General features: G+C 41.5%; 1 protein-coding gene across 7 annotated transcripts in view; it reads right to left on the reverse strand.

Annotated features, from left to right (window-relative positions):
• Positions 1–14250, reverse strand: part of FLRT2 (fibronectin leucine rich transmembrane protein 2) — an 88347-nt gene that overhangs the window by 23235 nt on the left and 50862 nt on the right. The window lies entirely within an intron of this gene.

Genomic DNA, 14250 nt, shown 5'->3' on the forward strand with positions numbered 1-14250 from the left:
TTTCTTCTTGTGGACACACCTGCTGGATCTCCTGTTGGTTCAACTATTTGTGGGAGGCAGAATCACGAAATGAGGAAAATGAAATGCCTGCAGGCCCAAATGCGCCACCCTCAAGCAGAAAGGCTGCCACTTTCCAATGACTGCTACATGTCCTTAACACCCACACATATCCAGCTTCAAGGCTGATGTTCCTAGCACTAATTACTACTGTTCTTCTGCTGTACACTACAAACAGAATTGCATCCGACTTCCCACACAATCGAGGATATTTTTGCATATTTCTCCTAGTAAGTTCGCTCCACTTTAGTAGGCATGACATATAGTTGCTGTGGGAGGGGGGAAAGGTCCAATTCATCTGAGTGGTCACTTAGAGAAAAATCAAAGTGACCTTTAAATAAATGATTTGTTTAGTTCTAACTGCTTATTCCTTTAAGTGAGATCACCTGCTGCTAACCAGGAAATGCCCACAAACCCACAGTTTCAACCATTTATTGTGGAATGAAAGTATTTAATTGGTGGGGGAAGAAACTTGATAAAATGGTGGTGGTAAGAAAGCATTCACCTCCCTTTTTTTAAAAAAAGCATTGCACTGTAACAGGGTTTTGCTAATTTATATATACAGAAAATATTTTTTAACAGATATAAAAGTTTAAATAAAAAAAAATTGAGGTGATAGAACGGTACCCTCCACAAAGCTTATAGTGAATGTATGCTAAGGCACAGAGATCCTGTCATTAGGCAGGATGAGGCCGCTGCCTCAAGTGGCAGAAGCCTCTGAGGAGACAAACCTATGGGTGTCCCGCTTGGCCCCTGCCAGTGGTGCAGAACCACAGCTGTCATCAGCGCTGATTTGGGGCAAGATGGCGTCCATTTTAGGTGAGATTTTACCCGAAATCATGTGAGATCTTGTGGAGCATGGAAACTCTCACACAATTTTGGATGAGATCTTGCCCCCAAATTGATGTGAACTTGCATGAAATTGGCACCATGGGCAGTGCTGCTTCTCCACCACCATGCAGATGCGGCAAGGTGTGCAGCGATGGCAGAACGGTCATGGTGGCAGGTCGGGGTGGCAGCAGCAGCAGGGCAAAGCGGCAGTTCCTGTATTGCCTCAAGTGGTGAAAGGGGACATGCGACCCCAGCTGAGGTGCAATAGGTTTACCTGCCTGATAGGTCACTACCCACCTCAAAAACCACACCACTTAAAATAAAGATGTGTCAGAGATTAGCATATTCCAGAAGCTTATTTGTAAATTTGTTTTGAAGAACAACTGAGATAGAGATATGGAACTAAGATATATACCTACAGAGTGTAACTCCTCAGAACATGCCAAACACTTTCACCCATATGGTATGCTATGACTGCAACCCCTTTTTCGCATCTTACCCCCTATTTTACAATATCTGAACTGCATTAGTGATTCATTTTCATTTCCTTATGAGCCATCCTCTTATCATCATGGGACGGTTATTAATTATCTCTTGGCTTTTCCTAACATCACAAAGAGTTAGAGAAATTGCAGCAGGAGAGAATGCTATTAGTCACCACACAAAAACAAAATATTGCTAGGTAAGGGAAGATGAATATAATATAATCCATTATGATAAAATAATACACACTCTTATTCCTGTTGCTGCCATTTCTCAGTTACAATGGTTTTTCAACTGCTATTTTAAACTAAAAAATAAAATAAAAGGTACTTTCTGGTGTTCGGGGTTTTATGTCTTATATAGTTCAGCACATGTTTTATTGCTCTTAATCATTGAGCCCTGGTGACCATGCTGAGATTTACTACCTCATTCTCTTCTTTACACATATGTGTGGTACATTATGGCCTGAATGCCCTTGTGGCATTAAACAGTTAAAGTACTAGTAGTTTTTCAGTCTTGAAAGGCTGGCTATTAAAATTTTGAATTTTATGAAGCCCAGCATTATTATTGATATTATTATTATTATTATTATTATTATTATTATTATTATTATGACCCAAATCAACACTGTGTATTTTATCACCTTGTTCCTTCTCTCCCTCTTTCTATCTCTATGGTCCCTCCAGATGTCTGTTTTTACTGTTGCATTCATGACGATTTGTGCTCATGATGGTATCAGGATGATTATATACAATCCCACTTTCACTCCTGTTTGTACCTGAAAAAGTTTTGGGGCAGACAAATTGCTTCACTTCCTGTCTCATTACAACTTCCTGTCCCATAACAACTCCCAACGTCGTCAACAAACTACAGTTCCCAGAATTCTTTGGGGAAACCTTGTTTAAATGTAGGGTGTGAATATGGCCCATGTTGGTGAACTATTGTAGAATACATTTGCAAAAAATGAAAAGGGGCCAACCAGTCTGGAGAGCCCACTACCGCTATCGAAATTGTGCATTATGGCTAACCAATACATATGCCGTATTTATTTATTTTTTGACAAACCGGTACTTTCGGCTTTCTGTTTTGTTTATATTTATAAACCACCTTCTCATAAGAAATATAACAAGGCAGTGTTCAACAATAATAACATCAGTAAAAGTAACATGTCAATAAAAAATGATGCAATATATTTTTTTAAAAAAGTCAAATTCCAAAGTCCTGTCTGAACTGTAGAGTTTTCAGAAGACATCTAAAGTAAGTGGAGATGACTCAAGCCAGACTTCTATTGGCAAGGAGTTCCATGGGGCAGGGCCTGCAGCACTAATGTTTTGCCAATAGTAAAGACTAGCTAACCTTCGGGCATGGCCCCATCAGAAGATCTCAGTGATCAAGGTGGCACATAATGAATCAGGTGGCCCTTAAGGTACTTTTAGCCCAAGTTGTTCAGGGCTTTGTTAACACAAGAGCCATGAACTTAACTCAGTAGCAAATTGGCAATCAGTGCAGCTCTCTCAGCAATGGAGTAGCATGTGAGCAGGCTGGTCATTGCATTCAGGACTAGTTGCAGCTTCTGGACCAGATACAAAGTCAGAGACCTACACAAAGCATGGCTCTATATTGCTTTAAATGCCCCCTTCTTTGATTGAAGTTGATTCTGTGTGTTGTTACCTAGGGGAAGTACCTAGAACAGAGATTGCGTTTAAATAATAAATCAAATCAAAAAGAAGTCATCACCAAACTGGGTGTGTATGGACTGCCCAGTGTACAATTTTTCCTCTACCTGGCATTACTGAATCAATGCAGGTTTGTTTTTAGACTTCAGTGAAGCCAAAGTGTCATGTTCACTTTATAGCATATTTGGCAGGACATAGACAGAGCCCAGCCAAGAACTGAATCGGTGATAAGACAGCAAATGCCTAACCTCTCCCGTAAGGATTCTGGTTTATATACACTGGCAAAATTAAGTCCCTTATTCATGCATGCTCACCAGAAAAGCCAACTTCTACAGATAGAGGCTATTAAATTGCCATTCTGTTTGTGTAGTTCAAGTTCTGCAATTCTCTTGCACTCAAATCCAAGGTCTTTGTACTGAACCAAACTGTCAGGCTCACAAAGAAACAGAAAAAAGAACTTGACAGCCCTCCCCCCCCCCCAATTTCCCGGTCTCTGACGTTGTATTAATGTGATTTGCTGCCTGGCCTACCACCAAGACCTGAGTTCTATTGGGAAGGCCAGAGTTATCCATATACAATCTCGCCACAAAGAACGGGGTAACAGGAGTTTTGACTTATGTGCTGTGTTTCCTTAACCCCAATAGGCCACCCACTATGAACAAGCACAGTAGTTTCTCCTCAATATGCCTTAGGTGTCCACATACTATAAAGGCATAAAACCTTTCTACTGCTACCATTATATCCCATGGTTGATTCAACCCTCCTCCTTCAAGAATAGAGAAAACAGCAAAAAATTAACTGCCCTACCTAATCTATGCATGCGGCTCATAAGACAGAAATTTTAGACCTTTGGCAAACTGAAGGACATGAAAGAATCGAGCTTCATTCATCCAATAGTACTGGGACTGAATCTGGTATTTCCTACCCCACCCCAAAGAATTAACATGCTTTTTTTCCACGCTTTTGTTTAAATAGTGAACTTAAGTAAGAAAAAGGTAGGTTATCAGCACTCTGATAGTGCTGATGTGTTTAGCTGGGCGGGGCCCTCTTCCCTTCAGAGTTATCAGCTATGATACAACTCTGCCAGATTAAATTGAAGCCTAGGAAACAAACTGTTACAACTTTGGATCTTTCACGTCCAGCAGGGTCAAAGGATAGAGGCTTTTACTTTTACCAGCCATAGGACATTGCCACTTCAGCCCAGTTGTGCTAGTATAGAAAGCTCGTTGATGAGGGCCTAAAGAACTATGGAGCCAAGTCTGCATTAAACCCTTCCACCTCAACTTCTGAAGCCTGTTTCGATCAGTCCAGCACCAGGCAAGTGTGTGGAATCACCCAGCTACTTCCACAGTTTAACTCTTACACATTTTTTAAACACGAGTGGCTAAAATACAACAAAGGAATTTTAAAAAGACAATGCTCAAACTTCCTGCCTCAAGCCATCCTCAGTTAGTCCTGTCTAGTGCATGATGGGGAGGAGGCAGGTGTCTGCATGCACACATACACTTTCTTTTGCAAGCTGGAAGCAAAACAAATCTTATTTCCTTGTTCTGTGCTTCCTCAAAGGGACTATCACATGGTCTGTTCCAAATGCAAGCAAATGCCAGTACATGCCCCATCCCATGGTGACCTTTTGGACACTTGGAGAAGTGCTGCAACACATACACACACACACACACAACACTCTTGTATACAAGAGAGGGAGAAAGAAATTCCCAGTCAATGCAATTACCTATGGATATTGTTTGAATCCACTACTGGAGAGATCCCATAGGTTAAATCAATGTTGATTTAACAGTCTGAGGTTGTTATTATACATAACGATGTCGTTTCTGTTAGAAACAGATGAATGCTGGAAAATAATTTTCCTAATAATGATAATAATTATTATAGGTGTAAATGATTGCTGGATAATAATAATAACAACAACAACAACAACAACAACAACAACAACAACAACCACCCCCTCCCCACCTCCAGCCCAGAAATTAATCCTGACAATGCACTGCTTGGCATTCACTTTCCATTTTTGTTATGTCTCGTCAATTCCTCTGTCAGCTTGAGCTGTCCCATTTTCCTGATGACATTAATCTTTTGAGAAAGTGAATTTCAAAGTTGCACATTCACATACCGTGAAAAGCAAATATTACACTTGCAAGCAAAATATTCCCATCAAAGATACTTGTGCAGCCTTTGTTTGGCAACAGACTGATCACAATGTGCATTACCGAACAAAGCATCTTGCATGGATAAGCTGTGCATAATTCTCTACCATCCCAGAGGCCTGTTGAGTGTCCATCCAGGGTTCAACCATCTATTTTTGTGGGATAGATTAATGCTGAATGATCAGTACATTTAGGACTTGATAATTTACCTGCTAATCTTACGCAGCCTCAACATTATATTCTAACTGGTACCATTTGAACAACATGGCAACATATCTCTCTGTTACCATTCTTTCTCTCCCATTCCCATTATAGCCTCATCTTTTCTTTGCTACTCCACCTAGTTGCTACCATATATACACAGCCTATTGATTTATATAATCGCTACCATATGTGCACATAGTGCACTAGGTTGTTTGTTTGTTTTTTGCCTATTTTATCTATTTTATCTAGGCAGAAGCTCAATAAGAGCATAAGCTTTGAAAAATAATGTCACGAGAAAAGCCAAGGGGCAGAAGATATCCTAAGAATACACCAGTAAAAAACGGGGGGAGGGGGGGGACAACCAGCAGCTGAGAGCTTCTGTTGCTGAAGGTAAGCATTAAGTAAATATGACTGATCATCAATCCAACTGCCCCACTTGGCCCTCCAGTGAAATATTTACAGTAACACGATCCCACCCACTCCCTGGACAACAGAAGGTAAAATGAAGCTAAACAGCATCCTCCATTAAACTACACAGCCAGCCTGTCCCAGATATCTTACTGCAAGAGTAATGAAAGCAAACATGATAGAGTATCCTTTGCTGGCTTGTGTTCAATGAGGCATAGCCCAAGACTGAAAGGGAATGTGCTTAGCAACACTCTTGCAGTACAGGATTTTGTCACCATAATCTAAAGAGGGCTTCAGTAGTATAACTACTTATTCTCACTCCATCTGGACTGATTTTTTAAAAAATTATAATTCTAATTATTTGTTTAAAGCAGAACCTAAGTAGAAAGCCCTCATATTTGCACACAAACCCTGACACATCTCATTTTTCAAGTGGCCACGTTTTAGTGTATCAATATCAGATTTGCCTAAGTAAATACAGTATCCATTTGCATGGGCAGGTTTGGGATTTGTGCATGGCAAATTTTGCCTGCAGCGTGCTGTCTAACGAGACAACTGTCCCCGGAGAAACTAGCTAATTTTCTGGTTCATTTGAGATCCCATCACTAGCTGGATGGGTAAGGGGATTTCTACCCACAATAAAATGAAATGGCCACCTCATGACTCCTATTGAGGACAAACGGAACCCTGCTCTGCTGCCAGGTAGGGCTTCTAACTAATCCTCAGGACATCGTTCTCAGACAGGTAATGTTTAATTACCACTGTAGAACAGTGGCAGAGACAAGGTAGCTCTCCCATATGCTTTGTGGCCACAGATAATACATATAATTTTGTCCAACGTGTGTTCCGTGATTTGCAATCATGCCAGAATTGTGTGTTGCAGTCCTCCAACTACAAAAACTCAATGTATAAAAATATGTGTATTACGGCATATTTCTCAAAATTGCATACATATATGTATTATATTAGGTGAGATTGCTTGCAAGAATCTGTATATTCAGCAAAATGGCCTAGAAAATGCTTTTAAAATAAAGAAATAAATCACAACTGATGTGGAAATGTAGCAAACCAAATTTAAGATTGTGAGGAGGGATTGAAACCAACATACCGTATTTTTCCCTCTATAATACGCAGATTTTTTCTCCTAAAAAGGAAGGGGAAATGTCTGTGCGTGTTATAGAGCGAATGTGTGGTCCCTGGAGCCGAAAAATCAGGCAAAAATCAAATCGCCAGGCAAAAATCAAATCGCGGCGCTTCACGGAGAAGGGAAAACTGAAAAGAGGAAGCGGCTGCTTTCCTGCATTCTGCCTCAGGGTCTTACTGCCCACCCTCCTCTGTTTCGTTGCTGTGTTTGCTGAAACGGAACAAAGAGCAGGGAAAGCCCCTCCCCTCCAGGCAAGCTCCGGTGCTGCTGGGGGAGAGGGAGAGAGAGGGGGGAAGGGAGAGAGAGGGGGAGGGGGAGGGAGAGAGAGAGGGGGAGGGAGAGAGAGAGGGGGAGGGAGGGAGGGAGGGAGGGAGGGAGGGAGAGAGAGAGAGAGAGAGAGAGAGAGATGGCTGGCTGGCTGGCTTGGGTGGGGGAAAACTTTTGCCTTTCTTTCCTCCAACCGGTTAAATCCCTCTCCTGCATTCTTAGCCAGCTGCTTCTCTGCACACCCCTCTAATGTCCCTTCTTTGTTTTTCCTTCGCTCCCCACTTAAAATGTGGTTATAAAGCATAGATCCACATGGATCCTCAGGATCTTTGCATTGGGTCACCCCAAATTCACCATCAGATCACATAGCATGTCCATGGCTACAGCCTGCCCCCCCAAAATCACGCACTCACTGTTGCCTGGGGCTGCAATGGTGCAAAAACGTGGTTAAAAAGCATGGATCCACATGGATCCTCAGGATCTTTGCATTGGGTCACCCCAAATTCACCATCAGATCACATAGCATGTCCATGGCTACAGCCTGCACCAAAAAAATCACGCACCCACTGTTGCCTGGGGCTGCAATGGTGCAAAAACGTGGTTACAAAGCATGGATCCACAGGAATTCTCAGGATTTTGGCATTGGGTCACCCCAAATTCACCATCAGATCACATGTCTGTGGCCACAGCATGAAGCCCAAAAATGATACATCCACTGTTTCATTCAGAATGTTTTTTCCCTTGTTTTCCTCCTCTAAAAACAATGTGCGTGTTATGGTCAGGTGCGTGTTATAGAGCAAAAAATACGGTAAATTGAAGCTAGCTGGTTCAGTGCCGAGGGCCTTCTGGCAGTTCCCTCATTGAGAGAAGTGAGGCTACAGGGAACCAGACAGAAGGCCTTCTCGGTAGTGGTGCCCACCCTGTGGAATGCCCTCCCATCAGATGTCAAAGAGATAAACAACTACCTGACATTCAGAAGACATCTTAAGGCAACCCTGTTCCCTTTTTAAACACTTGATTGGGAGCCACCCAGAGTGGCTGCGGAAACTCAGCCAGATGGGTGGGGTATAAATAATAAATTTATTATTATTATTATTATTATTATTATTATTATTATTATTATTATTTGTATATCCCTACCTGTGTTTTGAAACAAGCTGGCAGCCAGTCTGGTTGCTCCCTAGAACTGGCCCCAGTCAACAGCATGTCATCCTTACTAGGCCCAGAAAGGGCCCTTTCACCCAGCTTTTTATGCTTCTGAGAAATAAAACAATTCTTGCTGTTCCTTCAGATGCCTCACACAGCCAAACTCAGCAGGAGATAGAGCATAGCTTTATGGAAACTGAACCACCACCACCCTGAGATAAGAGGAGCTTTGTGCTATGAGGAATTTTGTCAGGGTGATGACAAAGGAGAAATATTAACCTCACCCTTTTCTCCATGTACCATGATTTCAATCCTGCTACCACCCCACCCTGTTACTTTTTATTTTTTTACATGCATGCAATTGTTCACACACAATTAACTGAACATAGCTAATTGGAGTTATGATACGGATCTCTGCCCCAAACAGACGCTGGTTAGGCCTGTTATAGGCAATGAGATGAGCTCTAATCCTCCTTGAGGAGGCTTCTCTCACCATCTGCCTGAACACTTGTCTTCAGCTTCCAAAGAGCCTCTTAAAATTGACTTGCTTTCAAATTATTTAGTGCACGCAAACGGGGCGTAGGCAGGAAGACTACTACTATTTCTGTAACGGAAGTGGTAACTTTTCTCCTTGCTTCTCTTGGAGTCTCTACCAAAATCAAAATAAAAAAGGAAAGTGTCTGCCAGAGGAAAAAGAGACAGGCTCAGGGAGAAATATGCATCTGTAACACAGATTCTAAAGTCATGAGTTCATGTCTCTGTGCCCCCCGGGCTTTAACCGCTAAGCAACACTTCTTTTCAGGCTCAGAAATCTACACTTAGAAAAACTTGGCCCTTAATGCTTGTAGCTCAGCTGTATTCCTGCTCTCCTTTCTTCAGCCTCTTGTACCAACCTCACGGCAATTCAATGCAAGTGGAAGTAAGGGAACTGGAGTCCCGGTGGGGAATACGCTGTTATGAAAGCCCTGGCTGAAGTTCCTCTGTTTACTGGAAGAGTGCAAATGGGGAGTGTGATTTAGAAGGTCATGATTAAATGAATGTATGGTTGTCCCTGGGGAACAGCAATGCTGGGGAACAACAATGAGAATCAATTCATGCAATTCAAGAAGGGGAGCCCCACAATCTTTGCTGCTGCCAATTATTAATTATCGTTTTATTTGATTCATTTCGCTGATTTGAAAGGCAGGTACAGTGATACCTCAGGTTAAGAACTTAATTCGTTCTGGAGGTCCGTTCTTAACCTGAAACTGTTCTTAATCTGAAGCACCACTTTAGCTAATGGGGCCTCCTGCTGCCACTGCGCCACAGGAGCACGATTTATGTTCTCATCCTGAAGCAAAGTTCTTAACCTGAGGTACTATTTCTGGGTTAGCAGAGTCTGTAACCTGAAGCGTATGTAACCTGAAGCGTATGTAACCCAAGGTACCACTGTAAAGCAATGCACAGCCTGCCTGGCACCAGTCCATTAGCCTGACATGAAGGTTTTGTGATGATGATGATGATGATGATGATGATGATGATGATGATAGTAATAATAAATATATACTCATTATACCCCACTTATCTGACTGGATTGTCCCAGTCACTCTGGGCAGCAAACAGAAGGTCCCACTTCACTGATTCAGTTGGTGAAACTGGCTCTGTTACAGGTGCCACATAATACCTATTCTGCATCTGTAAGAACTTGCACTGTGGAACTCCCTGCCTATTGATCTCAGGCAGGTGTTTTGGCTGTACCCTTTTCAGCACCTGCCAAAAACATTTTTGTTTAGGCAAGCCTACCCAAATGTTTGTAAAGTTGATGCAAGTTTTAATCTGTTTTTAGTTCATTGTTATTGTAACTTTTAGAAAGTCTTAAGCTGTTGTTGTCCATTTTCCTTATTGATAACTTTATTGCTTTGACCTTTTTGTAAACCACTTTGAGGGTTGTTTCTAAAATCAGGTGATGTATAAATAAAATAAAACAAAAATAAATAATCACACACTGCCCCAGAATGATGTTACAGATGATGAGGCAAAGCAGATGAAACAAAATGGTGTCTGGGCTGTCGGCATAGTTGCTTCTGTAACCCGCTGCAGTGGCAGCATAAAAACGAAAAGGAAGGGGGGGGGAGAAAGAAACTGTGGGATTGTCACTGCTAGCAGGGAGAAGATGGAGAAAATCAGTGAACTAGTGCACGTGTTCTTTCCCTGCTCAAAAATAGGGTGAAAAAAATTCGAGAAACCGTCCACACACAGTCCTGTTCTCAGCGTATAATGAATCCCATGTGGTGCCTGAGCTTGCAACACTGTAAAGCTAAAAGAAATGTTGGGAGTAGCTGGAGTTGCCATAAACAACTGCAAGATTCACACTGAGACATGCATTTTTATTCCAGTAAGAACATGCCTCAGGTAGATGGTGAATTTACAGGTATTGCTAAGCGAGTGCCTGCAGGCAGGAATTTGGGTTCTGTTCATATAATTACCCGATATTCAGCTTAGCCTCCTCCAATATTTAGGTAAGCTTGCTCTGTACTTGGCGGGAGGTCTTGCAACAAGAGGAGCCATTTCCTTATAGGGCAGTTTCTGGCACCTCCCTAATTATTACAACTACTATTACAATTGATTTATGAATTACCTTCCAAACCACCATCTCAAGGTGATCTGCACAAGATAATTAAAAACACAAAAACGACACATACAGTGCCTTTAAAGCAAGACTAAAACCACTGCAAGTGGGCACTTGTGGTAAAGACCCATTTATCCAACTGGGAAAGCCTGTCGTGACAAGAATGTCTTCAACCATTTCCGGAAATTGCAGACAAAGCATTAAATTATGAATAATTATAATTATATTAAACTATTATTAATTCCCATAAATGTGCCAAGTTCTCTGGCCATAAAGGCTGAGCAACAAATAAACTCGCCCATTCTCCCTTTTCTTCCTTTCCTGTCTTCTTTTCATATTTTCTACAATGTATTAGATCATGGGATGGCAATATTATTAAACCTGGGGGCCAAATTCATCCACATCCAGCTGACTTACTTGTCAGCTCTGCAAAGAACAACTGCTGTAGCTCTTCAAGTCAGAGCTAAGGTCTCAGAAGAAGAAAGAGAAAGGAAAACTTTCCTTTAACAGCCAGTCTTGGGGAAAAGTTTTTGCTGTCCTTGCCTCTTCCTCCCGTCTGTCTGCTGTTTGACCTATTGTGGATTGTTTATTGTAAGCTTCATGGGATATGAACATCTCCTTTTTTGCTTTTGAAAACACTTTAAAGCATTATATTCAGTAATGGCTATGTAGTGCTGCTGCTGCTGCTGCTACCGATTAGACTACCACTACCAACAGATTAGAAGCATTTCTAGTCTTGAGTATATATTCCAAAAGTTCAAGAAAATGCCATTTAACTATCTGAGAGAGCCTGAAATGTGCATCTTGCAAGCTTCTTCAAAAGCCAGTCATGCAAATGTGTCTGGGCAGTAAAGATAAAAGGGGTTTGGATACATCTGAAGGGATTTTATGTAGGGTTTATGTACGGAATTCAATGAATATTTGCCACAGTTCCTTTACGGCACCTTGCAATTTCTACTCTGAGGGCCAAATTCCTTGAAGGAATGCTCTGTGCAATTGACTCAGAGAGTCTGAATTACAAAGGTTGGCACTACCAATTAAAATTTATGGCTGTGCTCCAGAATTTAAGAAGCAGAGCTTAGATGACACGTGTGTGTGTGTGTGTGTGTGCGCGCGCGTGCGTTTTACTATATCCTGGCTAGGGAAACAAGTGTGTTTATGGGTGGGGGTAACCATATGCTTTTCAAAGTCCCACCCCCTGCACAAAAGGATAATTGGTTTCAGATTTTATGGAAAGAGGAGGATTGTTTATCATTTCCAAAGCACTTATAAGTTATAACCTTTCCGCTTCTAAGGAATAAGGATGAAATGTAAAGAACAGATTCAGATCTCAGTTGCAGAGGTGTACAGTAACAACAGAATAATTCAGATCAAAATCTGTTCCAAAGTGCCTCCTGAATCAAAGGAACTTCTAAGTAACTTTTAAAGTGTATGCCTTGGGCTCCAGGAGGTATTTGCTGTATAATTACAAATAAAAGCTAAATTGTTTCTATAGGACCTGTTTTTCTCACTATCACAAGGTAGAAATCACTGTATGAACAAGAACCACAGTATCCAATGAGATTTCTCCCAGATGTTGTTGGACTCCAACTCCCATCAGCCCTAGCAAGCATGGCCGGTGGTCGGGGATGATGGGAGTTGTAGTCCAACAAACCCTAGAGAGCATCACATTGGCTCCCTCTCCACTAGAACTTCTGATTTGTTTTCTCATTCAAGGGATGAATCAGAGGTTGAAATGAGATGAAAGGCAGTCAGTAAAGCCTGACAAGTTCAGTGAATCACAGCTCACCTTTTTTGGATCCTGGGAATAGCGATCATAAGCATAATAAATGGTTTCTTGATTCCCATGGCTTACACAGTATAGAATTCCATGGATCTAAAATAACCATCAAAGGAGCAGGGCCACAATACTTTGGAGTTGCTTGCTAATGCAAGGAGACTTTGAGAGCTAGCAAAGCATTGTGCTTGAGATCCTGAGCTATAAGCCGGTTAAGTTCCCCATTCAGATCTCACCTTTCCCTCAAAGTTGCTTGGTAGTCATAGGCGGGATGTGTCCCATGCCAACACCTGATCTGAAACGTGGTGATAGTAATCCTGATCTACCTTTACATGATTGTTGTAAGGATTATTGAGATAATGTACGTGAAGCGCTTTGAATAACTGAAAGTGCAACATAATTCCTCGGTATTATCATCATCATTATCATCTCATCATTACCATCCTAAAATGGCAACCTTGAGTCTGCTAATAAGCTTCTGGTAATTTACCCTTATAATCTCCCCTGTGTGACGGCTAGCATACAGAGAAGCTACAACAGCCGGGAACTTATTGAATGAGCCACCCAACTAAACAAGAGCTTCTAGCTCACATCTTCAGTTTGCTTTGCTTGTGCAAGGAGAATCTAACACAGGGTGTGTATTCAAGTAATTTTACAGTGAGGGATCTGAAATACTATAGACCAACACAGTAGGATGATTAGTGCAGTGCTAACTCCAAGGTTATGAAAAAACAAAAGCATCATATTTCCTCTATCCCCTGCACCAAATAGCCATTGATTTACTCATCAGCCACACATGGGTATGGCATACACAGATTTCCACAGCAGGGGAGGAACACATCAGAAAATATTTCTTTTATTCCTTTCAATGCACAACTCTCTTCCTGGCAAAGAAAAGTTCCCTATGCCCGCGGTCTACATTGTTACTCATCTTGTACATTGCTTATATATATTTTCCTTCCTTTTGTAAGTAAGCTGCAGGGTTAGCACCTTCTAGCAACTTTTTCCTGTCCTGAACATGTACACAGCTCCTCATCACTTTTGTTACCTTTCTCTGTTCCCCTATCACACAGAGAGAGGTTAAACCTGACAAAGGCAGGAACTGCAAACACAACACTCTCAACACAGCCATTCATTTCAAAGACTTGCTGAGTTACGATAAGGTAATTCTTTTCAAGATACCAACTGATCTCTTACCATAACAATTTGCCACCCCAAAATCTGTAATCTGATACATTGTTGTGCAAGCTAGTTGCCACGGTCTTCTAGACTATGCACCTAGATTCTCTCTTTGCATTCAAGCTTTCGCTTCACTTTATTTCTCTTGCCTCTGTTCACATCAAAACCCAACAGCCCTCATTAGTATTAAATTGCATCAATGCCAGTGTAGCCAATCACATCACGTTATCTCCTGAGTCCATTCTACAATTCATATCATATAACTCAACAATGATTATGATGATCTTGACAGTTAAAAATGGCTT

The sequence above is a fragment of the Podarcis erhardii genome, assembly GCF_964252035.2.
Source record: "Podarcis erhardii genome assembly, chromosome: 1".
Lineage (NCBI taxonomy): Eukaryota > Metazoa > Chordata > Lepidosauria > Squamata > Lacertidae > Podarcis > Podarcis erhardii.